Source organism: Haemorhous mexicanus, chromosome 10, assembly GCF_027477595.1.
Source record: "Haemorhous mexicanus isolate bHaeMex1 chromosome 10, bHaeMex1.pri, whole genome shotgun sequence".
NCBI classification, from domain to species: Eukaryota; Metazoa; Chordata; class Aves; order Passeriformes; family Fringillidae; genus Haemorhous; species Haemorhous mexicanus.
In genome coordinates, this window is record NC_082350.1 from 26,345,197 (window position 1) to 26,369,907 (window position 24,711).

Consider the following 24,711-nt stretch of genomic DNA (forward strand, 5'->3'; position numbering starts at 1 on the left):
AGCTACGTCACGGCCCGGCGCAAGTTAGCGCAGCGCGGCGCGGGGGTGGCGGGGGAGCGCGGCCTGCGGGGGACAGTTGGGATATGGCGGCGCACGCTGAGTTCCCCCCTCCTCCCCGGGGGTTGGTCGCGCCCGGCCGCACGCAGCCCCGGCCGGCGGCGAGTGCGCGGCCCCGGCGGAGCGCCGGCGAACGCGAGAGAGCGCCCTCGTCGGGCGGGGCCGGGCAGCGCTCCCGCTGCGGTTGGACCAACGCCAGGCCCGGAGCTGCGCGGAGGCCCCGGCCCGGGCCCCGACCCGCGGCACCGCGGCATCGTTCCGGCTGGAACGGACCGCTGAGACCGAACTGTGCCCCATGCCCATCTTGTCCCCAACACAGAGCTCTGGGTGCCACGTCCAGGCCTTCCTGGGACACCTGCAGGGATGGGCACTTCAGCTCTCCCTGGGCAGTTCCAGTGCCTAAGCCCCCTTTACATGGGGAAATTCCTGCTGTGCCCACCCTGAGCTGCCCTGGCCCAACCTGAGGCCGTTCCCTCTGCTCCTGTCCCTGTTCCTGGGAGCACAGCCCGACCCCCCGGCTGTCCCCTCCTGGCAGGAGCTGTGCAAAGCCACAAGGGCCCCCTGATCCCCCTTGGCTCCAGGCTGAGCCCCTTCCCAGCTCCCTCAGCCCCTCCTGGGGCTCCAGCCCCTTCCCAGCTCCGTTCCCCTCCCGGGACACGCTCCGGCCCCTCCGTGTCCCTCCTGGGCTGCGGGCCCGGGCCGGACCCCGGCGGTGCCAGGGCAGGGGACGGGCCCCGCTCTCCTGCGGCCGCGCTGCCCCCGCCGCGGCCGGGCCGCCGCTGTCAGGAGTGCCGCAAGGAACGGCCATGGCGGCCTTTAGTGTGGGCTAGAGAAAGGGAGATTAATAAAAGGTAAAATAGTCAAAGGATAAGGAACAAGAATGAATAGAGTGAACTGATTCACTAACAAACCAGAAAGGTTTCTGAAAAGTCCAGAATGAAAATTGCTACAGTCCACAGCCAGATTAGTCAAGATCCACACAGTAAACCACAAAATGGCCTTGTCAGCGTTACACTGATAATGTTTTTGCGACGTTGAATTGGTGCTGAACAATATTCCAGTATGCTGGGCACAAGTACGCTGGTATTTTTATTAAGTGTCAAGCATGTACATATTCCCTTTTTTCCTTCAAGAAAAACATTGGCCACAGTTAGTTAAAAGGCATTCCCACGTTCCTTCTGTTTGCGAGTGCGAGCGCCGGCGCTGCGGCACCCTCCTGGTGTCCGTGTGCTGGCTGTTTACACCTGGACAGGACAGGTGGAGCAGGCCGGGAAGGGCAGCAGGCTCCTTCTCAGCGCTGCTGTGTCACCCGACAGAGGTGTGGGTAATTGTCCCCCGCTCTCTCCGTCACCTTCACCATTACATCTTCACTAGGAGGGTCCCCATACAGGTTTCAGTGGCTTTCCTTGGGGTTCTCCTGTTCTCACTGTGGGTGATTTTACATATTTTACATATTTTACATATTTTGCCATTTAAAGATCATGCACCAGTCATGAGAAAGAAGTGTCTCTCACACAGTCTCTGGACTGAGGGCAGACATGCTCCCACAAGTGATAGAAGGCAAAAAACAAAGCTCTTCTGGAGTGTGATAGTTGTAGGTATCCAGTGAAAATGGCACTGCAATGTTCTGTTTGTTTCTAGAAATTTAAATGGTCAAAAGTGGGTGCTTCCCACTGATGGTGGCTGAAATCTGTGTGTCACTAGCACACACTAAACCCCTGAATGCTTATGGAGTGCACAGAGCCACACACGTGCTCACACCCAGAAATGAATGCATGGCTGGATAAAGATGTATATTTATATATATATATTATAGATTATTATACATGCATTAACATTATAAATTTTAAAATAAACAGTAGTATCAGAAATTCCTTACTGTAAACTCTACATTTTCCTTTTTATGAAACTCGTGGTTCTAGACCGTAAGACATTGACTCAAATTATTCTTGTTTTTAAGACTCCTCTAAATTACCCCAAATCATCTCAAACCTGACTGAGATGCAATTGTAATTTGAATGTCAAGTTCTTTTGAATTTCAAACTGTAAGACACAAGACCTGGAAGACAAATACAAGGTTACAGACTGCTGGAGGGAAGAAGGGCACAGAAAATAGCAAATTAGTTATTTGAATGTCTAAGTGGGATTTTTGCATTTATAAAGGCCACTAACTATCCAGAGAACCATGAATAGTACTGCAGTATTTAGCTTCAGGCTCTTAAAGTTTCATGTGACAAGGAGCACAGAATTTTCCTCTCCCCTGACTCTAAAAAAATTGCTCTTTTTGTCTTTGTAGTGTTCATAGTCTTCTACATGGGAAATAATAGGCACTAAATCCAACAACTAATGAAAAGAATCATAGGAATGACAAGTGAGAAAAATGGACACTGTTTCACACATTGAAACACATTGCAAGGGCAGGTAGAAATGAATAAATGTTATGAAATACCATCAGCTGTTGTTAGCCTGATCCTGACCCCTTTCAGGTCAATGGCAAAACCCATCAAATGGCAGTTGCAGGTGTGTCTTTCGTAACTGAGGGATGTTAAAATCTAGGATGTACATTTGTACAGATCAACAGACAGGCCTCTTGCATATTTGGCTTTTCTTCGTGATGGGCACCTTTGTTTTTCTGTAGATCTTGTGCTGCACACAGTTGTGGTGTTTGAATAGGAGCAGCTCCTCTAGCCAGAATGATGTGTCAAACACCACTGTTCTGTAAATTATACTGTAAAAAACAGGGAAATGACAGCATTCTGTGGAGACTGCCATTCCGCTGGGGGGTCTGAGGTGGTCTCTTGGTGGATGGTTACTGCCAATACCTCCTGGGCTGCATGAGCCCCTGTATGGTTTTCATCTGTGGGATTTGGTTGTTCTTATTTACCAGAGTTGTTCTCAGCCTTGCTGTCTGCTGTATTTTCAACCATTTGTGGTTAGGGGCAGAGGGAAGAGAAGCACGGACAAAATCTGAGCTGCAAATCTAGTTTGGGATTGTTCTTGATGCTAAAAAAGAACTCTGGATTTGGAAGTCATCGTAAGGCAACTACCATGTTTTGGCACTAATGATGAATTACTGCTGCAAGAACAAGGCTTTTAGGGAAGGCGCAGAGCAGACCTGGGTTTGGGCCATAGCTTTAAAGCCAGGAAATCAATCCTGGCTTTAGGATAAATAAGTCAGGTTGGTCTGTCTTTTCTTTCTCAGTCTGAACGTGAAACAGTTTGTAAACTGTTGCTATTTAGCTAATACACTGGAATGCAGTGAAATTTAAAGACATGCAATGTTTCTTCAATTTGATGTATAAATAGATTACAGCATTTTCAGCATTCCAGTCTTATGATCAAGTGGAATCCAGATCAGGTTTCATTTAACCTAGTAAAGAGAGAAATGTGAATGGTTTCAGAGCACTCATGTGGCGTGCAGCACCATGTTCTCTCATATATTTCAAACTCATATTAAGTAAAGTGTGATATCAATATTGGAGAAAATCCACATCTCTTTGATAGACGTAGTGTGTGTGAAATATTTCTGTTTGGCATGGTTTTATTTTAATGGACTTTTCAATAATTCATTGCTGTATTTCCTAGAATCTAGGTTGCTGATTTTCTTGAAAACTTCTGCTTTGAACAGTAAGTAATCCCTTTGCTTTGTGTATAAACCATTCGCAGACTTTCCACCCTCTTCATAACTACATCTCAGTATTAAAAGCATGAATAACAGCAGGCCATTTGTTTTTATTATGTTGTCTAAGCAAAAAAGGGAATATAGACAAACTTCAGAGAGTTTGTCAGATACTTTAAATAAGTACTATGTGGCACAATTTGATCTGTAGTTATAAATCCGTTTTCTGGACTGAGTTCCTAAAGGACTTATGTAATACTTGGGGTAGAAGACTAAGAGGAAGTGTGGAGAGGAAAGATGGTCTGTTTTTAAGGTGAGAGAGCAGTTACGGAGTAGACATTAAAGGGATTGCAAGTCCATGATAATAATGTTTAGATGGCCTATTTAAATAGACTTCCCAGGGAGTCCTGGTTGTTTGGAGTGGTGCCATCTGCTTGGTCCAGGTGTGTGGGATGCTCAGGTTCCAAGGGGAATGTGTACCTGCACCCCTCACATTTCACTTCCAGAAGTGCAATGCCCTTTCTGCCCCTTTTACTGCGAAGCAGGAATTCAAAAGCAGAGATCAGAGCTGCATAAATAAAGGTGTGGGGAAACATGTACATATTTAAGTTCTGAGCAAATTTTGACAGCTCTATTGCTACCACATCATGTAGGACACGAGACTGCAGTCAGCCAAAACTGGTTCCTGGCCTTTTTTGCATAAACAGGCTTCAGAAAACTTATAGTCTGATTAGCTCTAACTTTGCTGCAAAAGCACAAATGTGGGGTTTGTAGCAGATAGTGGATTGATGGATTCCCTGTCTCCACATGAAATCTGTATGCAAAATACATACCAAAAAAATACTACTTCTGTGGCTAATTCTTGCTTTTCTCATCCAACTGTACAGCTACTATCGACGTCTGTGACTGCATCTACTGAAATACTCCTGCTGTCAGACACTAAAATGATGTGGTGAATATAAACCCAAATTCTCTTCATGTAAATCTCTGCTTTTCTGCTGTTAATTTTGTTTTAAATCTTATATAAGTAGTTCTGCTGAAATCCACTAAAATAGAATCATCAGAAATGGAGAGCTTGCTAAGCAAAACTAAAAGTGTTTGGGGTAGACACATAATAATTGTTTATGAGGACCTGCATTTTGTATTGTTATTATTTTATAATTGAGCACTTCCTTTATAAACCTGATTAAAAGGCACAACTTGTCCTTCATTAATGCTGAAGAAGTGATCTCAGTGTGTATCGGGTTTGCTTATTCAAACCATTTTCAGAGGTCTGGTTTTGGAGCCTGAGAAAAAAGGGAAAACAGAACATTGGGGGAAGTGAATGTTCTGACATTTGTCAGAGTAAACTGATGGAAGTGATGCAAACTACTGGCTTAAATGAAAAATACCACAGTAATTAAATTACACTACTAGGATTCCCAAAGTAATTACCTGTTTCATGGCAAGCCCTAACAGATTCTCCATGAGAATTTTGATGAGTGGAATTGTCCTGTAGGTGTGAAATGGTGTGGGAACTCTTTAGGAATGCATTGCAAAGAGGTGATATACTCAGCATCGTCATTTGGAGGATTTTTTTCCTCAGTTCCTCAGTTGCACTATAAATAATTCCATATGGATAAAAATTAGCTCATAAATTCTGCAAGTTAAGACTAGGAATTTTCTCTTCTGTTAAGACATCTGAAAGTCATTAAAAGCTCTCACCATGGAATTGTCTCCAAGGAGAGGAGCTGTGGTCTCTGTGGGGACTAGTCAGGACACAGAGACTCCCTCCAAAAGAAGGAGAGGGGGATCGTTGGCTGTTTTTCCAGCCACAGCCCCACTTGCTGTTGTTTGCATGAACCTGACAGCACCTGAAGGGAGCTCGTGGATGTTCAGGTGTTGCTCTGCAGCAGGTGTGGTGTGGCAGCTGCCAGGTCAGGGTGGGGAAGGATCTGCACAAAATGCAGCACATACAAACCAGACACAGGGACAGCAGAACTGGGCTTTGGCTTTGTCTCAGGGAAGTGTGGTGGCGGTGCCCCCATGAGTGGCACTGGCCTGAGCAGTGCCCACTGGTCACCCAGACACACACACACCTGTCCTGCCTGCCAGGGCAGCTGACCAGCGGGAGCACAGGCAGGCAGTGGGCTCAGGATCAGAGTCACCGTGGCACTGCCTGTGGCACAAGGGCTGCACTGCTCACACAACATCAAGGCTTCTCCAGCACCCAGCTCCAGGGAGGCTGCACCTGGGGCATCTGCCCTTTCTTGACATCACTGCCCTGCTGCTGTTCCTTTTGTCTCTGATGCAGTGAAAAGCCTCCTTCTGTTAGCTACAGCTATTCCCAGAACAGTGGCTGTGGATCTCAGACCATCTCAGTTAGATGGCCTCCTGTTGGAGAACTCATAACAGGCTTTTATCCAGAGCCCAACCAAAAGGTGAGCACAAACGCATTCTCTGGCACAAAGTTTATGTGGAGTTTATCCTGTAAACCCCCAGGATTTCACCTTTGGTCTCTCCAGTATAGAAGGTTTTGGCATGTACTCAGTATTAAGTCATAAACAATTTTTAAATGATGCAGTCATACAAAGAAAAGATCAACTGAAGAAAGAGGGAAGAGGGGTTTTTGTGATTTTCTTGGTCTTTTGGCTGTGGTAGGCTGCCATACAAAAGCCACTCAGTTCCTCACCTTTCCCCCTCAGTGAGACGCTCAGAGGATTACAGATCTTACTATGAATTGAGCCCTGTCTAGATCAAAGATGCCCTGGGTTTTTAAGTTTCAGGACATTTCTCCACTTAATTACCTCGGAGCTGATTTTTCCATCCCACATGGTGCCCATGTCAGGGGCAGCAGTGAGGTGACACTGCCCTGTGGGTGAGGGTCAGCAGTGAGGTGACACTGCCCTGTGGGTGAGGGCAGGCTCAGCAGTGAGGTGACACTGCCCTGTGGGTGAGGGCAGGCTCAGCAGTGAGGTGACACTGCCCTGTGGGTGAGGGCAGGCTCAGAAGTGAGGTGACACTGCCCTGTGGGTGAGTGAGGCTCAGCAGTGAGGTGACACTGCCCTGTGGGTGGGTGAGGGTCAGCAGTGAGGTGACACTGCCCTGTGGGTGAGTGAGGGTCAGCAGTGAGGTGACACTGCCCTGTGGGTGAGTGAGGGTCAGCAGTGAGGTGACACTGCCCTGTGGGTGAGGGCAGGCTCAGCAGTGAGGTGACACTGCCCTGTGGGTGGGTGAGGGTCAGCAGTGAGGTGACACTGCCCTGTGGGTGAGGGCAGGCTCAGCAGTGAGGTGACACTGCCCTGTGGGTGAGTGAGGGTCAGCAGTGAGGTGACACTGCCCTGTGGGTGAGGGCAGGCTCAGCAGTGAGGTGACACTGCCCTGTGGGTGAGGGCAGGCTCAGCAGTGAGGTGACACTGCCCTGTGGGTGAGGGCAGGCTCAGCAGTGAGGTGACACTGCCCTGTGGGTGAGGCTCAGCAGTGAGGTGACACTGCCCTGTGGGTGAGGGTCAGCAGTGAGGTGACACTGCCCTGTGACTGGGGGCAGGCTCAGCAGTGAGGGGACACTGCCCTGTGGGTGACAGGAGGTGGCACGGTGCTGCCCGGGGAGGGCACACAGTGTGACAGAGCTCCCCTCCTGCCGTGGGGCTGTTTGCTGTGACTCTGACTCTTGCTGTGACTCCTGCTGTGACTGTGGTGCCCGTCCCCAGCCGCCCCACTGTCAGCACTGATGGAATGCTGGCGTGGCCGAGCCAGTGCAAAACCAGCTGGGCACGAGGTGGGAGCTGTGTGGAAGTTTGCTGAAGGAAAGGATGTGGGCTCTGGGAAAACATCCCTGCCAGAGGTGCAGCCTGGGGCGGTGAACATGTTCCTGTTCTTCTCCAGCCAGCTGAGGGGCACCGTGGCCAGCAGCTCCTGCAGCCAGCCAGGGCCTGCTTGGTGGCCTGGGGGTGACTGTGCCTCTCTCAGTCAGTGGCACTCAGGGGGAGCCTGCCCGGGCACAGGGAGTCACACCAGCCGGGTCTTCGGGAGGGCACGCCGGTCACAACAAGCAGAGGAAGGAAAGTTCTGTGAAGCAGGTTGCTGAAATACAGAACAGTGTAGTTTTATTCCACATAGCCCAATATCACTGTTAACCTGGGCAAATATTTCTGTGTTTACTCATGTGGTTAAAGACTTTTATAATGGTAAGTAAATACCTACTAGGATAGATTTAGCATGTGGGAAGGCTCACAGTGAGCTCTGTAAGAACGTGAAGGTTGAGTAATACCAATGTACACACAAGCAGCAGAAAGGGGGTAGTTTTTTAAAAGTTAAATTTCTGCATGCAGGCATGCTGTTCAGATTAGCATGGCAGTACATACAGAATTTATTTGAAATTTCTCTTTTTAAGAACACAGTCATGTTTAAATATCTTTTCCTAGGGCATGATGCATAAGGAAATACCTGTTTTCTTCCAGTGCACTTTGCAGAACCAGGCCTTAAACACCATTTTTCACCCCATTGTTAAAAGAAATATGCCATCTCTTCTGTACCATGAACTGTTTCTGGAGTGCTGCTTCTATGAGGGGTACACAGGCACATCTCAGCTTCTGTTGAAATGTAATTAACAGGTGGATTTTAGGCAAATTTTGTGGAAGTTCTCCAAGCTTTCTAAATAATACCTCCTAGTTTTTTTCAGACAGTAAAACTGAAACCTAAATTGGAAATTATTCCCCTTTGCTCAAAACTTCAGACCAAGCCAGTGCCCAAAGTAAAATCTAAGGTTTCTTGATCTCCTGCCTACTCCTGTGAACACTGAGCAGTGCCCTGTGTAAGCTCTCTTGAGCATATTTTGCAGTGTATGATGCATGTTGCACTAGCCTGTTGTTTCTGCATCTGTGTTTTTGCAGAGGAATTGGTACCATGTAGGATACGGGGTGGAAAAGTTGTTTTGAGTGTTAAATGACTAAAGGATTTTCAAGGCTGTACTTCTTCAGACAAGGTGTTTCTCAGACAAGGGAAACAAGGTTCTGTTCTGCATGTAGAAGAGGTGATGAACAGCAGAAACTTGGAAAGCTGGAGCTGAAGTTGTGCAAGGAGAAGAGAGATGCTTTCAGTTCCCTCCCACATTTTCTGTTTATCTTTCCCTATCAGAATTGCTTTCTCATTCCTCCTTCCCCCTTTGCGTGTGTGCCAGCAGAAGGAATGTGCTGGGTCCAGAGTAGGTGCTCTGTGGATGGTCAGTGGAGCCTCAGGGCTCCCCAGAGCTGCTGATCAAAGCTCTCAGCACAGCACCTGCAGGGCTGCGAGCCAGAGCCACACTCTGGCAGGGTGAAGCACAGTGTGCACTGAGGGCACATCAACTGAAATCAGTTTAGGTAGAATTGGGTAGATCTGGAATTTTGCTCCTAAAGACAAGCTGTGGGATGTGAAATTGAGCCAGTGACAGGAACCTGACAGGGACCTGCATTCTGTACAAAGAACCCCAAGTGACAAGTCCATATGGCTTTTCCCTGTGGAATATGGACTGTGGTTTGCTTCCTCCTATGACTCACAAAGAGTTGCACACAGGTAGGATCCCTGTAACCTGATTTCACTTTGTAAATCATTAGACTTAACACTTTTCAGACTCCTCTTGCTGAAACACTAAAATGAAACCCACAGCCTGGTAATGTCTGCTGGCCCTTGCTCCACCTGGGCACGCTCTGCTGCAGGGGCCACTGGCACTGCCCACTCAGCTGCAAAAGAAAAAGCTTTCTCACAGGGTGCTGCTGGTAGGATCGTGACTTCAGGACAATCCCTCTCTTTTGAATTCATGTTTATAGAGAGTAGCACATGATAAATTTGGAGATCTGCAAATCCAAAGCTGGGTACTGTACAGCAATGATGTTTCTGGTCTATAAGCAATCTCACTAGGCAGAATGCTGGTTCACACACTAACAAAAAGGTTTAATGATGAAAGTGATCAGCATCTGATCCTTAGCAATGTCACTGCAGGCCTTAACGCTTGGTTGGACTCAGGGTTCTTCAGGAGGACAGTGAGGAAACAGAAGGCAGAATGTGAGAGGGACTACATGCTGAAAGAATGCACAGTGAGGGCTCTTTCCTGCAGCTGCTGAAGCCCTCTTTTCTCTAATAACAGTCATTCTTTTAAAAAAAACAAACTGAGAGAAGGGAAGATTTATTGCCTAGTCCTTTGATGCCATGGTCTGTTGAAGCATGGAGAATGGCCATAAGAAGTGGGTTTAGTGTTCTTTTGTGGTAAGTTACAAATGGCACCAAGAATGAGGAAATGTGTCTAATCCTTGCATGGACATCAATTGATTCAATGGTATCGAGTGAGTTTCTTCATCCCATTGCATCACAGTTACTCCATTTTTGAAATCAGGTCGATGACTATCAAGCATTGTTCATTGTTTGAGATCTGCAGGTATACAATAGGGGCAGCATAGGCAGAGTCAGGATGCCCCACGTGCAGCTGTGGGGTCCTGCCCTGTGGCAGGAGCTGTGTGCTGCCCAGATGGGTTATCCAACAGCCCAGAGCAGTTGCCAAGTAACTACTGAAGATTATGAAAAATCTAATACTCAGAGTTAAAAACTGTGGAAAGATCCAAGTTCACCGCAAGATCTCTCCCAAGGCTTCCTTATAATTCCTTGTTTGGGGAACATTTTAAATTCATCACCGACATTATTTTTATGTTGCTAATTCCCAGAGCCCTATTCAAGTCTTATGCATCAAAAAGGATAATTGTGTTATCCAAGTAGGTCTTCAGAAATTGACTTCTATCTTTGATACCCAATAGCTGCAGTCATCTGTAGGTGTTTGGGTTTGGCATCAATATAAAAACCTATTTATGTATTCAACACTTATCTAGATACTGCGTAGTTTACAGTGAGCAAAGGTGTTCAATATGGAGTCTGATCCTTTGGATATTGCCCAAGGAATAGCATTTAAAGTTATGCTTGACTCATGCCAATCCAGAGCAATTCCCACCCTTATGGAAATCTCTGTATGATATGACATTTGTTTTCTGTAATCCAGGATGTGCCTTTGTAACCATAACTTTTTTTGGCTCACATATGTCTGCCTCTAAAACTGTCTGGCTCTGTCTGACTAACATAAGCAATTTTCAGAATTATATTCATTTTGGGGACATGCACTTGTATCTTGGACAAGACTAAATTTATAAGCCTTGAGGGTGTAAGGTATGGCTTTCATCCTAAATTTAATTTAATTTTCAATTCTGTTGATAAATTCTGTGTACTGATTTCAAAGTCATAGGGCATGTTAGCTGGATGGCTAAAATTTCTAGAGAAAGGGGGTTGTGTATTTATAAGGACAACAGTAATATTCAGAGTGACATCAGTAAGGGTTATAAAAATAATTAAAAGAGTTGAGTCTCAGAATTAATACATGACCATACAGAATAACAAGTGAGGAGAAGGAAAATGCAGTTCCTCTGTTATGCTGTCCTCTCCCTCATGGCGTGGCAGGGTTGGACACCAGACTGGGTCCCTTACTTTAAACAGAATACCTCTCCTGCTCCCCAGGTGAGCAGACAGCAGATCTCGCAGTCCCTCATAAATGCAGCCCGGTTTCCCAAGGGAACATTTATGGTTTTGGCAGAACATGCCGGCTGTTTCGTGCTGTGGGAAAAAACCAGTGTGCTTGCTGTCCTCTGCATTCTCACTGGAGGTTGCCTGTGCCTGTTTGTTCCCTGCAGTTTGCAGAGCAGGGCCGGTGGGTGCAGGGTGCAGGAACTGGCACGGGGATAAGATCACACTTGTTCTGTTCTCTGACCTGAAGGAATGTAAACCTGCTGACCTCATCGATCTGCTGACGGTGGCAGATGCTCTTACTCACACCACCTTGTAATTCAGCACTATGCTTACTCCTCACAGCGCCCGGCGCTGTGCACGAGCTAACAACAAGTGCTCCTGTGAGATGCTGCCATTCCATGAAGCACAAAAGCAAACTCCAGGTCGGCTGATGAGGGGAGAGACGGCCCAAGGAGGCCCAGAGTCCCTCATTCCCTGGGCAGGCCCATGAGAAGGGACCTGGCTACTGAGTTAGTTTGTGCAGACAATGCCCCAGAGGCTACAGTGGGATGGGCAAGAGAATCTCTAAGCCCACCACCTGAGTCCAGGTGAGCTGTGGGGAAATCCTCTGCAGCATCGAGACAGCAGATACCTGCCTCCACAGCTGCCTCCCTGCAGGCGTGGGAGCCCACAGGGAGGGGGCCCCCCTAATTCCCTTTGGAACATATTCATTACTGGTGTGACTTCCAGCAAACCTCACAAGTGTGCAAACTGCATCTGCTGTCTTACCTGAAACCTGTCTTCTCCGTGCTCTGTTGCAGCTCAGGTTGGCCCCAGAGGCAATCTGTGACATTCCAGAGGAGCGTGGTTCCACGTGAAGGAGACATAACCCTCTGTTCCACGGGGGCAGAGAAGGGGTTTCTGCACAGGATCCACCTCTGAGCAATGCACGGAAGGAGCAGAATGTCCCATACAAAACTGCAGTCACCACTGAGGAGGTGAGACGTTGGCACTGACCTCTTATCATATATCCTCCTTTTCTCCTATGAAATGGGGGGCTGGAGCACCACACTTCTGTGCCATTAGGGAATATGTCTGTGCTGGGCTGTACATTATTTGGCTTTACTTTGATTTCAGAAGCTGTAGCAATATGGCTCATGATTTACATCTGTGGTAGGTTGTAGTAGCAAGAAGAAGCAAACTGTTCTTGCATCTGACATTTTAAGTGCTTTTTTGCAATGTTACTATCCAGACAAACCAACATTACTTTGAAAGCTACTGTGGAAATTCACAAATGATAATATAGCCAGAGACAATTATAAACATGTAAAACAAACAAAGGTGGTGTTTTCTAAACATGAGTCTAAGGGTTGACCACTGGCTCTCCATCACAGGCACTCCAAAGGGTCCATGGATGTGTTATAAAATTTGTATATATAGCAAAAATTTAAAAATAGGTCATAGTTACATGCAAAACTAACACTTCTCCTTTAAGGATGACTGGCTGAGAGCCCTATCTCCCCAGGAGCAGTTGCCAGCTCCAGTGAGGATAGCTGTGGGAGCAGAGGGACCTGAAGTCAGCTCCAATTCTTGTTTGCTTATTCTAGCAAAGAACCTTCTTAGAACAGTAAGAAAAAGCTCCTTATTCCTGCAAGACTTGTGGCATTATCCCTGAAACCTTCCTGAGGGTGGGGAGTCACTGCCAGAACCTTTGCACAGCTTCCCTCTGAGGAGTCATCACAAACCATGGCACTTCTCAATGCAGAACCAAGTTGCACCAACACCCTTGCTTCAAAATGCAAAGGGTTATTGCTGCAGGAATAAATCCTCTTTCTTAGAAAGAGAGGCATAGCATGGAGCAGGGAAATTGAAAGATTTAGTCTTGTTCCTGCTGCAAATGCTTGAAATGCATGGGACTGAATTATCTAGGGAGCATGTCAAGGGTCTGACAAAACCTGGCAGTTTTAATTAATGGCCTCTGTTCAGCTGTCAGAATCCAGTGGGTCTGCTGACAAGACAGACTGATGACAGATCAACCTCCACTGACATCCTGTGTAGATGCCTTTAAAGTAGTAAAACATACATTTAAATATTTATACTTAGGCATGTACACAGAACTTGAAGTCTTTCACAGGTGCTCAGATTTGTATCTCAATTAGGGTTTCCCTTCAGTGAGGTATGTAATTTAAATCCCCAAACCAAGTCAAACATGACACAAAAATGATTAATCGTTGAACAAAAACATATCATCATGACCATCTGTGGATAAAAAGAAGGGGGAGTTTCACCAGTGCAAACACAGAATTTATAGTTGTAAGACTTGGAGCGAGTTTGAAGCTTTTTTAATTAGCCAGAGGAATCATGGATTTTGGAATCACTACAATGACTTAACGTGGCTTTGGGTACTATTATTTTGTTTTGCAGTGACAGAGACTTCTGCAGGAGAAAAATGTGGAATCCCAGCCTAAGATCTCCCATTGCAGAGGTAATGTCATTAAGCTCATATGGAGCCAGGCCTGGCCACCTGCTCAGGAATGCTGCTGAAATGCAGCAGTGAGAGCAAGTCAGACCCTTCAGTGCAGGTGTGCCATCAGGGACGGCTGCTGGGGCTTTGCAAGGGGAGCTCAGAGCTCCCTTTGGGAAGGAAACTCTCTGTTTCCAGAGAGGTACATGCAGGGCAGGTGCAGGGCAGTGATTCTGAGCAGAACAAGCCCTGCTGTGCTGTTGGGCTGTCCCAGAGGCAGCAGGTGAGCTGTGCTCCTGTCCCTGGTGCACAGTGGGTGCAGCTGAGAGCAGCTCTGAGCTGCCTGTACCCCCACAGCACCCTCTCTGCAGCTGCCCTCCTGCTTTGGAGGAGGCTCTTGTCCAGAGAAGGTCCCCTGAAAGACCTTTTCTTTGTAGGAGAAAATAAATGTACTCTGGCCAGCCTGGGGCCCCCTGATTTTAGAAGTCTCAGAGCCTTTGGGAAACAGCCTCCACCTGTGTTCTGCAGGCTGTGGAGGAGAGTTTCTGTGTGCCTCTGACAAGGTGTGGAGAGATGTGCACGAACTCCCTTGCAGGGAAACACAGCAGAGAGCACTGCCAGCAGCAAGTAAGGGCACCAAGCTGGGCATTCCCTCCCTGCTGGGCAGCCTCTGCTCTCCAGGGCTTGCTCAGGGACAGGAACCACGCCAGACCTGCACCTCAGCCGAGTACACAGCCAGCAGGAAAAGCACTCCTGGCAGCAAAGACAAAGCAAGAAAGTGAAAAGTGACAGAAATGGGCCTTCAGGTTAGCACTTGTGTCCATATCACCCCTGAGAGTGAATTTATGTGCCCTCAGACAATCCCTTCTTGAGATCCTCAGCGTAAACTGGCTTTCCCTGAGCACACACCAGCCCTGTGTGAGCACCTCTTGTGCAGCTGCTGGCAGATTTTGGAGGGTCTGAGCCTATGACCAAAAATAGGTGGGTCTGGTTTCCCTAGTCATCGTGTTCAGTGTTACACATGCCATGATGATGAAGCACTGTAAATCATGAGTCTGCTTGCATACACTGATAAACCAGTCATGCAGAAGGTTCCTTGGAGTAGGAATTCAGCACAAGGCATTTCACATCTGTCAGAAATAATTCAAGGGTGTGGAATGACTAATTGGGAACTGCATGAATAATCAAGACTTCATTTTCAGCAAGACAAAGCCATGAACTTTTGTCTGGCACATCAGTAGGGAATATGTTCCCTTCATTAAGGCCCATGTTCTGGGGACTGACGCTAGCAAAAATACCAGAAGGAGGGATTTTTGTGATGATCACAGAGCACCCACTTTTAAAGTGCAGCTCGCAAAACTAGCTAAAGGACAAAGGTATTTGAGAAGCAGATGATGCTATGTAAACCTTAAAAAGAAAGGATTAAACTGAAAATAAAGACATAAAATTTAAGAGTAGAATAAAAAAATGGGAAATTAAATCAGCCGTAGCCAAGGTTTTTAATATTAAGCAAGGACTCAGATCTTTCCCTTGGCCAAGTCTAGAAACCAGCCACTGGTCTGCCAACCACTACTGGTTCCCACTCGTGTGGAAATGAGGAGCTGGGACTCCTTTTTTTCCCTCTAGACTGCAGAATAAGTAACAATAGGAGTTGTGCTGGTCTGAGGTTTTGATTTGCTGTGCTGTGTAGGAACAATGATGAGAAAGGGGGAGATTGTACCATTTTCCATCTTGCCTGTGCTAGCTGCAGAGTCCAGGCACCCTCCAGGGTCAGGTGCTGGGGCCCTGAGCTTGTTCCATCAAGCTCCCAGGCACTGCATCCCTGCACACAGAGCTGTCTGCCCCAACAGCTCGAGAGCTGCAAACACTGGCAGCACTCAGGGACTGGAGACTTGGCAAATGTGACAGACGGCAGGAAAAGCTTTAAAAGCTGAGCACAGGCTGGGAGAAAGCTTGTGAACTCTGATCACGGGTTATAGAACAGACAAAAGCATGTCAAACAATGGACATTGCTGGATTTCTGTGTGTACTGAGGTCCAGAGATTGACACTACAGATTAGGTATTTCCAGTACATTTTTTCTTTATACAAATTGTAAAATAACCTCCCAAAAGTACTGGTTAGGTGACAGGATCTGTTCTTTCAAGGACAGGGCTAGGGCCAAACCCATCATGACCATAATTTGCCAGCACTTCATATAACCTGATCCCATGTGAATCACAGGGTGAGTGGGAGCTCTGAGAGCTGAGCCCATGAACAAAGCATGTCTGGAACAGGGTGAGGAATGCAGAGGCGTGTGCTGCAAGGTGTGGCAGGTATGTGTGAGCTGTTAATGACCATGCTGAAGAAATCCTGGTGATGCAGAGGTGAAGGAGTCCCAGAACTGGAGGAGTCCAGAACCCATGCTGTAGGATCAGCTGAAGGATGGATCTGCATCCATAGCAGCTGCTGCAGGTTCCTGGCATGGAAATGCTGTTCAGCAGCAGCACTTCTGAATCTCACACTAGCAGCAGGTATTATCTTAATTTTCAAATCCTTTACCATGCTTTTCAGAGCCCTCCTATCTCTCATTTGAGACTTCACTGGATAGGGCACTCCATGGCTACTACCTCTGTTCTCTGAACCAGCCTCTCTGAAGGTGACCTCCTCCACTTACAAGTGAGGAAAGGCAGAAAAATTAGAGTTTAATGGGTGGAACTCTGGATGGAGCATGGATAAACCCAAGAAGTTTAATAGGTGAAAAGTGGCAAAACCACTGAGTAGCATTTGCAGAACTGAAATGCAAAAATCTTAAGTTCTGCAACTTGAAAAGTACAGTCTGTCTAGTTGTGAGTCAAAACTGTGGCAGGATCTGACCCTGCCTGCTCAGCCCTGCAACTGAGGCTCTCTTTCTCCATGTTATGGGCTTCAGCTGTAGCACAGCAAAGGGACCTGCACCATCCTGACAGAACACTGCTCTGCCTGCCTGCACTGCCCCACTGCTAAGAGTGGCTCTGAACTAGGGGTGGGCAACATTCACAAAATGGATTTCCCTAGAAGCTTTGGTGCCATTCACCTTATTTGCTCTAAGGGCTTTCTCAACCCCCTTGAGGTCCCACTCCACTGGGGAGGCTCTAGCACCCCTGGAACAAGGTACACCTTGCTGGGGAAGTGACCTGTGGGCATAAGTGATCTTTCCTAACACCTGGCAGTTGCCCCACCCAGGCTCCACCTGCATCTCCTTCAGCCACAGGAAGGATGTGGATCAGGCTGCTGGGTGAACAGCACGCTCCTGGCTGGCACCCTGTGTCCAACCAGCACTGCGTGACCAGGCATGCCACCAACAAACATTCCCAGGAATTCCAGCCAGGAGACATGCCATGTCCATCTCATCTTGATCTTTGATATTTTTCCACCCTGAACACTTGGCTAGGGGATTGTTGGTTGGCTTTTTGAATTCTTCTGTGTGGTAACTGCAGATGTTGACTAGCAGGTGGGAGCTTTGTTTCCCCAAGAGCAGCAGCCTCAGCTCCTGGAAGCAGGCAGCTTCGGTGGCTGTACCGGGCATCTGCTGACCTCAGGCCTTGTTCTTTCACCTGTCTTGTCACTGACCTGTGTCTGCTGGTGCTGAGGGATTGAATATATGATGCCAACAGCCCTCCCCTCTGGGGAGGTGCAAAGGAAACACCAGACCTTGATTTCTAGTTGTCTCTGTTCACATTTTGTACTGGAAATTCACTGATAGGCATTCAAGCATGAAATGCAGCTATTGTTTGGAAGGTGGCCAGACAACCCTGACATTCTGGGAGCAAGTTATCTTTCTGCAGTTTGTCTAGCAGAGAGGCAATGTGGCTCAATGAAATTTTTCTGCCTATAGCCTGAGGTGATGCTGGTTGCTTCAAGTCATAAGCAGCGAAATCTCAGAGCTGTGAACCCTCCAAGCCAGGAGTGGCACCTGTGTTAATACAGAAAGACACAGAGTTTGTTTCTGACCCATTTCCATGTCATAGGGTATTATAACTCTGTGCTGTTAGGTTGTACTGAATCTAGACATGGTTAACAGTGGGGTGAGGCAGCTGGGTGCTCACTGCAGGAGGAGGAGGAGGCTGGTGGGGCAGGGGCAGCTTGGGGCCCACCAGCAGGCTGGCCTTATCTCAGCTGTCACTGTGAACTCTTCAACCCCTCTGCTGAAGGGCTGAACACATTCAACAGCTTCACATTTGTCTTTTCTCTCTCTCAGACTTTCTCCTCCAAGAATTCTGACTACTAAGGGCCACAGCCAAGCTGGAAGCCCACTGTCCCTGGGAACCCCAGGTGGGGAGGGGGCTCTCTCCATTCCCAGGGAACTCCAGGCTGGGAGCAGGTGCCCTCTGTCCCCTGGGAGGCCCGGGCCAGCTGTGCAGGGCAGTGCTGGCACGGGTGGGATCAGCTGCTGGACTCAGCAGACACTGAGCATGTTTGCCCAAGGATTAGGCAAGGTAAGCCTCTGGGCTTGTCCATCCCCCATTTAGGGGGCCCAGTCCCTTTACCCTTCTCTGTGCACAGGGTATTTAAGGGCTGGTATTTAAAGGCCCTGGTCCCCTCAGGAGGACACCTGGGGCTGGCAGGACGTGCTGAGCCCCATGCCCTGCTGCTTTGGGCAGGCACGGCTGCTGGCGTCTGGTGTCTGCTCAGCTTTACTTTGAGGTATTTAAACTTAGCAAAGTGGCTTTTTTTAGATCCATATGCATAGATCAGGTGGTCACCTGTGTCAATATGTTTATTCACAGATCCTAGCTGCTCTCAGGGACCAGCCTTCTCTAAACATAATTAGGTTATTTAAGTAGTTGCTCGCGATTACCTCTCAGTTCACACAAAACACCATCAATTCCCTCACTGAGCAAAAACCCCAGGCGGCACGAGGGTGAAAAGCAACAAGGATTTTGCTGTTGAGTGCCTCAAATATTTCTATGATCCTACTGTCAATGGATGTTTACTTCTGAAGAGCTGCCCACTGTGTCTACTCTGCCATTAAGTCAGTTTTCAGCCCAGCAGCTTTGCCGGGCACTTTGACAGCCGTTCCCTCCTGTCAGCCTCCCTCACACCAATTAGGCTGGAGGGATATGCAGCAAAGCCTGATTTGGGGCTGGATGTGAACAGAAGCTTTTCAGCTTTTGTCTTTTTGCCTGCCCTGAAAAGTTTGATTTCTGGGATTGCAGCAAGGCCATCACACTGTGTGTCTGTGTGAGTGCTGGTGAGCAGAGCTCGGCCCCACACCTGGCCCCAGCAGGCGCTCAACTACTGGGTCATCTGGAACATGAGTCTCATTCTCAGCACTGCACAATTTTCTCCACACTGATGTTATCTTTGCCATCAGCTACTGGCATGCAGCAGCCCACATATGCCATTAGCAGGTGGCAGAAGACATAAATGGAATTTTCTCTCGGAACATTTCTTCCATTCTTCCTCCCGGACTGATGAAGTGCAAGTTCAAGCTAAAGGCATGCAGTGGCTACAGCCCATTCCCAAACAGGGCCACGGAGAGTTAAAAGCAGAATGTGAGCAGATGTGAGAGAAACTCTCACATCTTTCAGTCTCTCTGCCATGGTTAGCTGTCAGCACACTGCCCTTGGAGCATGGGCAGTGCAGCTGTGTGTGGCTGCACTCCTGACACCCTGCTGGCAGCTCCCCAGCAGCAGAGACGCAGGCACAGTCACTGTGGGGAGCTGAGAGACCTGCCCGTGGTCCCAGCAAGCTGCTGGCAGCCTGGCACAGCTCTGGGCCCTGGAGATGAACACAGAAATTTAAGGATCAGGCAAATAAATTGCCAGAAGAGGCACGAATTCAGGAACACAACATGTGCATGTTGTGTGGCCTCCAAAAGGAGGAGGCAGAAGCAGGAGGAGCTCCACATCATCCTACAATTATGCTGCTGTGAGCTCAAGCTGACCTGCCTTCCAGCAGAGCCACAGCCAGAGGAGCCTGAGTGCACTCCTGACTCTCCATTCACTTTTGCATCTGGATATCTTATAGAAGATATAAATGGCTTTTTGAAAAATCTTATTCTGGGTTCTTCTTTTATTTTTAATATGACTTTTCTTCTGTCTCCCTCAACTGCAGCAAATCCTGCTCAGAGTTGCTCCTGAACTTGATGGAAAAGAAACATATTAAAGACTATGGCTCAGGACCCCCTTGGTTTCCAGACCTGACATGAGCATTTATTTTTCATCTATTTTGTTTTGTCCCAAAAGGACAATTTCATTCCAGCTTCATGAGCTCATACTGAAAAACAATAGAACATTTCCAAAGTCACAAAATTCTGTGGAATTGCAAGTCTAATGCTTTGGATCCAAAGTTCAACTTTGGGTTTTTCCCCACAAACATACTTAAGATACTTGACCAAATGAAAAGTGCCTCAGTGCTACAAGTGCCACGTTGATGTCTGTGGACACCTGTCTTTGTTTTGTCAGATAATGCAGATGGGGGACTTTTGTTCATGAAAATCTTTACATTCCAAGGTTATTTAAAATAATTGTCTTCCATACAAACATAGTTTCTATTGCCCAGTGTGCTCTCTCATCTTGTGTGGGAATGCCATTCCCTGGTTTCAAGAAGTCTTTGGGTTTTTGAATGCTGCTCCTTGCCCACATGGGGGTGGTCTCTGCCCCCTTCCCCCTGGGCTGCTGGGGATCAGGGCAGTGAAGAGAACACTGAACTACTGAAGCCAGACTGCTGTGTGCACCTGGCACAGCTGCCACTGGAAAGGTGCTGGGGAGAGGCACTTTGTTCCAACCATAGAAATAATTTCCTTAGAAAAGTATTTTGCCTAAAGCCCACTACAGAGTGCAGCCCCAGATAACTCACTTGCTTTGGTCCAGGATCAGAGCTGAAACTCTGCAGAGGGGGCATGGCCAGCCCTGGTGTGAGCACTGGTGGCCACACAGGCAAGGGATCTCCTGTGCCAGATGACCCAGGGCAGAAGGAAAGAAAAGGCAGTAAGGAAAACAGGGGTTGTATTAATTCTGTTGTACTGCGGGGAAAAAAAGAACTTGTCATCTGGCTAAGAAAGCAAACTCCACTGGATCCTAAATTTCCTACCCATCTCCATGGAACAGCTTCTGTCAAGTGCTGTCAATACCTCAGAGTTCTCCCATGCTCCTTTCTTTTAAAGTTCAAAGTCAAAAGGTGACTTTGAGGTGGCTGCATCTATTTGCCCTTTTCTTCCCTTGAAGCAAACAACCAGTAAAATTCCCTGGCGTATTTTTCTCCTTTCTGAAGTTTCTTTCCTCCCTTGCCCTCCTCCATAAAATCAGCCCCCTTTTCACACATGGGTGAACCTAGAAAATCATTTAGAGTGGGAAGCACGTGAACCACTTCAGTGAACATCAGGTAATTGTATATTAGAGGCCTTTTGAAAGGTCATCTATTTCTGGGTAATTTTCCCAGCCACTTTCTTTGTGAACTGAAGCTCAGTGGCACTGAGTGAAGAGCAGGGTGGCTTTGCACACACCTCCAGCTCCCTGGCCCTGTGAATTGCCCACCCCGACCTCTGTGTGATTCCTTTGATGTTTTCTTTCCAAGATGCCCATCTCCACCTGCTTGTGCCATGTTTGCATCACTCACCTGTGTCCTGGGAAAGGCTGAGGTTTTCAAACACACTGCTCATTAGATTCTACACTCTTCTGAGAAAGGCTGACTTTTCATTTGCATCAGGATATGAAAAACAACCTGAAAATCATGAGACACACAGATAGACTCACAAACAGACAGAGCACTGGGGTGCTGGTGAACCTGCCCATCCATGGCTGCTCCCAGTGCATTCCTCCTACTGAGGATTCCAGGTGGGCTCAGCTTTACCTTCTCTGCATCACAAATCTGGGTATTATTCCTAACAAACCAATAAACTTTGCGATAATAAATAAGAAACCAAAACATTAATTTAAATGAACTGACAAGGGTTACAGCCACAAGATGGTCATATAATCCAAATTTCCATTCAAAACCAGACAAAAACCATCAAGCAACACTAAAGAAACTTTATGTTCTTTAGTAATGCAATTTCAACTACAGAAGTAAATAAATTTGGTTTATACTAGGAATGGAAGCACAGAGGGACTTCTCTAGATAAAATTTCTATTTTAGCAGAGATTTAAGTTTCATAAACTGATCTTGTTTTCTGAAAAAAAGCCCAGAATGGAGAAAAGAACAATGACACTTAGGCTACACATTCATTAAAGTAAAGGCTTTTTAAAAGTTGCAAACCTGGCAATCGAGGCCCTGATTTGTCCTCCTGGGAATGCAAGTACAGTCAGCTCCCAGTCCCAGATTCCTAACTGCTGCTCCAGACACTGCCCAGGTTCCACCAAGTTTGCCTGTGCAGGGTTCTGTTCCTGAGGCTGCATTCCTGGGCTCTGACAGCAGCCACCACACAGCTCCAAACACGGCAGCACTCACAGTCAGACATATGTGCACAGAGGCATGTGCACAGAGGCAGGAATAGCTGAAATTTTAATTAAGGAAAGCGTAAGTGACATATCTATTTGAGAAAGAGACGGCTGTGCAGTGCAAGTGTGCAGTGCTAACCTCCAGAGCTGCAGCCAGCAGTGCCTTTGCTGCAGGAGAGCAGGAGCCCAGCTCTGCCCCCATGCCTCATAATTCTTTTTACTAGTTATTGCAGTTACTGTTGGAATGCACTTCACTGTGGAGGCAGCAAAGCCCCATGGACATTTTACATGAAAGAAACATTGATGTGACTCTGTTAAAGAGACCAAAAGGCATTTTGTGGATTTTTGGGTTTGCCCAAGTCCTTTGTACTTCTTGACACTCCTGCAGAGTATAGGAGATACTGGCAGCTGTGCCTTGGCACCAGCCCTGGCCCTGGCAGTGTGTGCCAAGGTCAGGGCCAGTAGCCCCAGAGTGGCCGTCAGCACCTCACTGACCTGCACTGACCTGCACTCTCACTGCCACACAACATTAATTCTGACTGATCCATGAAAATGAACAATTTTCCAATGGCAGAATGGACTCAAATTGGTGATCCTGGCAGGCTCCAACCAGGTGAAAGTTGACCCTGTTACAGTGCAGTGGGCACGAAGGAATGCCTCAGCCGTTCTTCTGACGTGGAACGGGGCCATAAAGCAGCTCTGACCCCCTGGCACTGCCAGAAAATCCTACACTTACGTGTCTTGGGCCACTCTAGGCTGAGCCTGTCGTAAGTCTCTGATCTCTGCATGTCACTCATTCCAATGCAGACTCTAGGGCTAACCACAGTAGAGAGAAAAACAGCTGAGGACACAAAACACCAGAATAATTTTAAGCATTCACTACTAAAATATTGTATAAATTAAAAATGCTGTCAGCATTTACACTAAAATCAAAAGCATCCCTAGTTTTAGGCTTTGTTTTACATTTCAAGCTGAGTTCAACAATAAATATTCAATCACAAGAACTTAGTTTGAAAGTTCAGCAGTTTTTAAGACCGCCCAAAGCGAGTTTGCAATGGGCCTCTCCAGCAGGCAGAGCGTGCAGAGGGCTGCGTGGAACTGGCAGTGTCACCACAGAGCCTGCCTGTGCCTGGGGCTCTGGGAGGGTACATCCGTGGAGGGGCCAGGGTCGAGGTTTGCTGTGCTGGCTGCTCTCACCCAGCCAGGGCCCAGCCCAGCCACAGCTCCTGTGGCTCTGGCAGAACCTCCCTGCCAGCCACGCACAGGGCAAGCCTCACCCAGGGCTTCACGTGGCAACTTCCAGAGGGACTGGAACTGTCTGCTCAGCGACGGCTGCTCTGCTGCCCAGGCACCCCCCAAAGCCCCTGTGCAGAGGATGCACTCCCCCATGCACTGTGGATGGCAGAGATGGCTGAGCTCAGCACTTCATCACCAGTTTTGCTTGTTAATTAGTGTTAATTGGTGCTCCCCAGCCCCAGGAAGCAGCAGTGCCTCACTTCCAGGCGAGCCACCAAGAGGATGCACCCCTGTGGGTGGGACATGGGCAATGTGGGCCATGGGAAGTGGGCACTGCCATGGGTGGGACACAGGCACTGCCTCGGCTGGGCACGTGGGACGTGGGCACCACTGCAGGTGAGCCATGGGCATGTGCCCATTGCTGCCTCAGTAATTGTACAGACTTCAGGACCAGAAGTTCTCATCCAGAATGCCAAAGAGCAAATCTCCACGCTTTCCTGCAGTAGTTAAATCTTTCCTTTATTTATCAGAGCAATTTGCTTCAGAAACCAAAAGCTCAGGTCCTTCCTCCCCCACGGCAGAGTTCATGTGATACCAGCAGCACCCAGCAGCAGTCCCTCCTCTGCAGCTCTCACCCCACACCACGGCCAGCTCCAAGGGCTGCAGAGTGAGTCTTTGGGAAGTGTTCTCAGTCAGAAGTGGGTGTACCTGTCTTAGACGTTTGCTGACTCCCTGAAATGAGACTCATTAAACTATTCAAAGCAAGGACTAAAAAAAATTATTCCAATGAGGAATACCTGCATTTAAAAGAATTGATACAGGTATTATCAGCTAGAGAGGCTGCTGTCTCTTCCAAAACATGCTGCTGTTGACAAGACCTTAATGTGTCAGCTGGTATCACCACTAACACCTGAGACAGCAAACAAGAGCTAATCCTTACACCCTTCTTGTGCTAATGACTGCAGGAGATAACTGGTGTCCCTGGCAAGTGTCCCATTTAATTCAATTAACTCCAGCCAAGCCCTGCTGATAGCACTGGCAGTGTCAGAGAGAGCCAGAAGCCAGATCTGGAGTCAGATGGTAAAACCAAGGCAGTCTCCACCATCCCTCCGTGGCCCAGTCCCCAGCAGCCAATCCCAGGGCTAACAACCAACCTGGCATCCACAGCAGCTTCCACAAAAGAGTGCAGAAAAGCATCATTTTCTCCTGAAAATTATAATTTTTTTTCCTGAGAAAAGGCAGGCAACTAATTTTGCTTATTTATTCTGAAATGCTGGGCTATGTGTTGGTTTAAGCAGCAGTTTCACAGTGTTCCCACCCCCTTCCATGGGTCCAAGCCAGTGGGAAGATCATGTTTCTCCTAACACAAGGCAGATGTCTGCCAGCTGATCTGGGGGCACACAGAGCTGCTGGCCCCTCCAGGGGACCCTGACA

At 47.8% G+C, this 24,711-nt stretch overlaps 1 long non-coding RNA gene across 5 annotated transcripts in view; it reads right to left on the reverse strand.

Annotated features, from left to right (window-relative positions):
* Positions 1–1,120: 1,120 nt before the first annotated feature.
* Positions 1,121–24,711, reverse strand: part of LOC132331966 (uncharacterized) — a 58,368-nt gene continuing 34,777 nt past the window's right edge. For 2 of the 5 annotated variants that reach the window (XR_009487715.1, XR_009487717.1), the window contains 4 exons: positions 21,860–22,097; positions 11,966–21,325; positions 8,102–8,247; positions 1,121–7,738 (listed from right to left, as the gene is read on the reverse strand). This is a non-coding gene — a long non-coding RNA (uncharacterized LOC132331966). The remainder of the gene's footprint in view (positions 7,739–8,101; positions 8,248–11,965; positions 21,326–21,859; positions 22,098–24,711) is intronic. The other 3 variants (XR_009487719.1, XR_009487716.1, XR_009487718.1) reach the window with 3 other exon arrangements.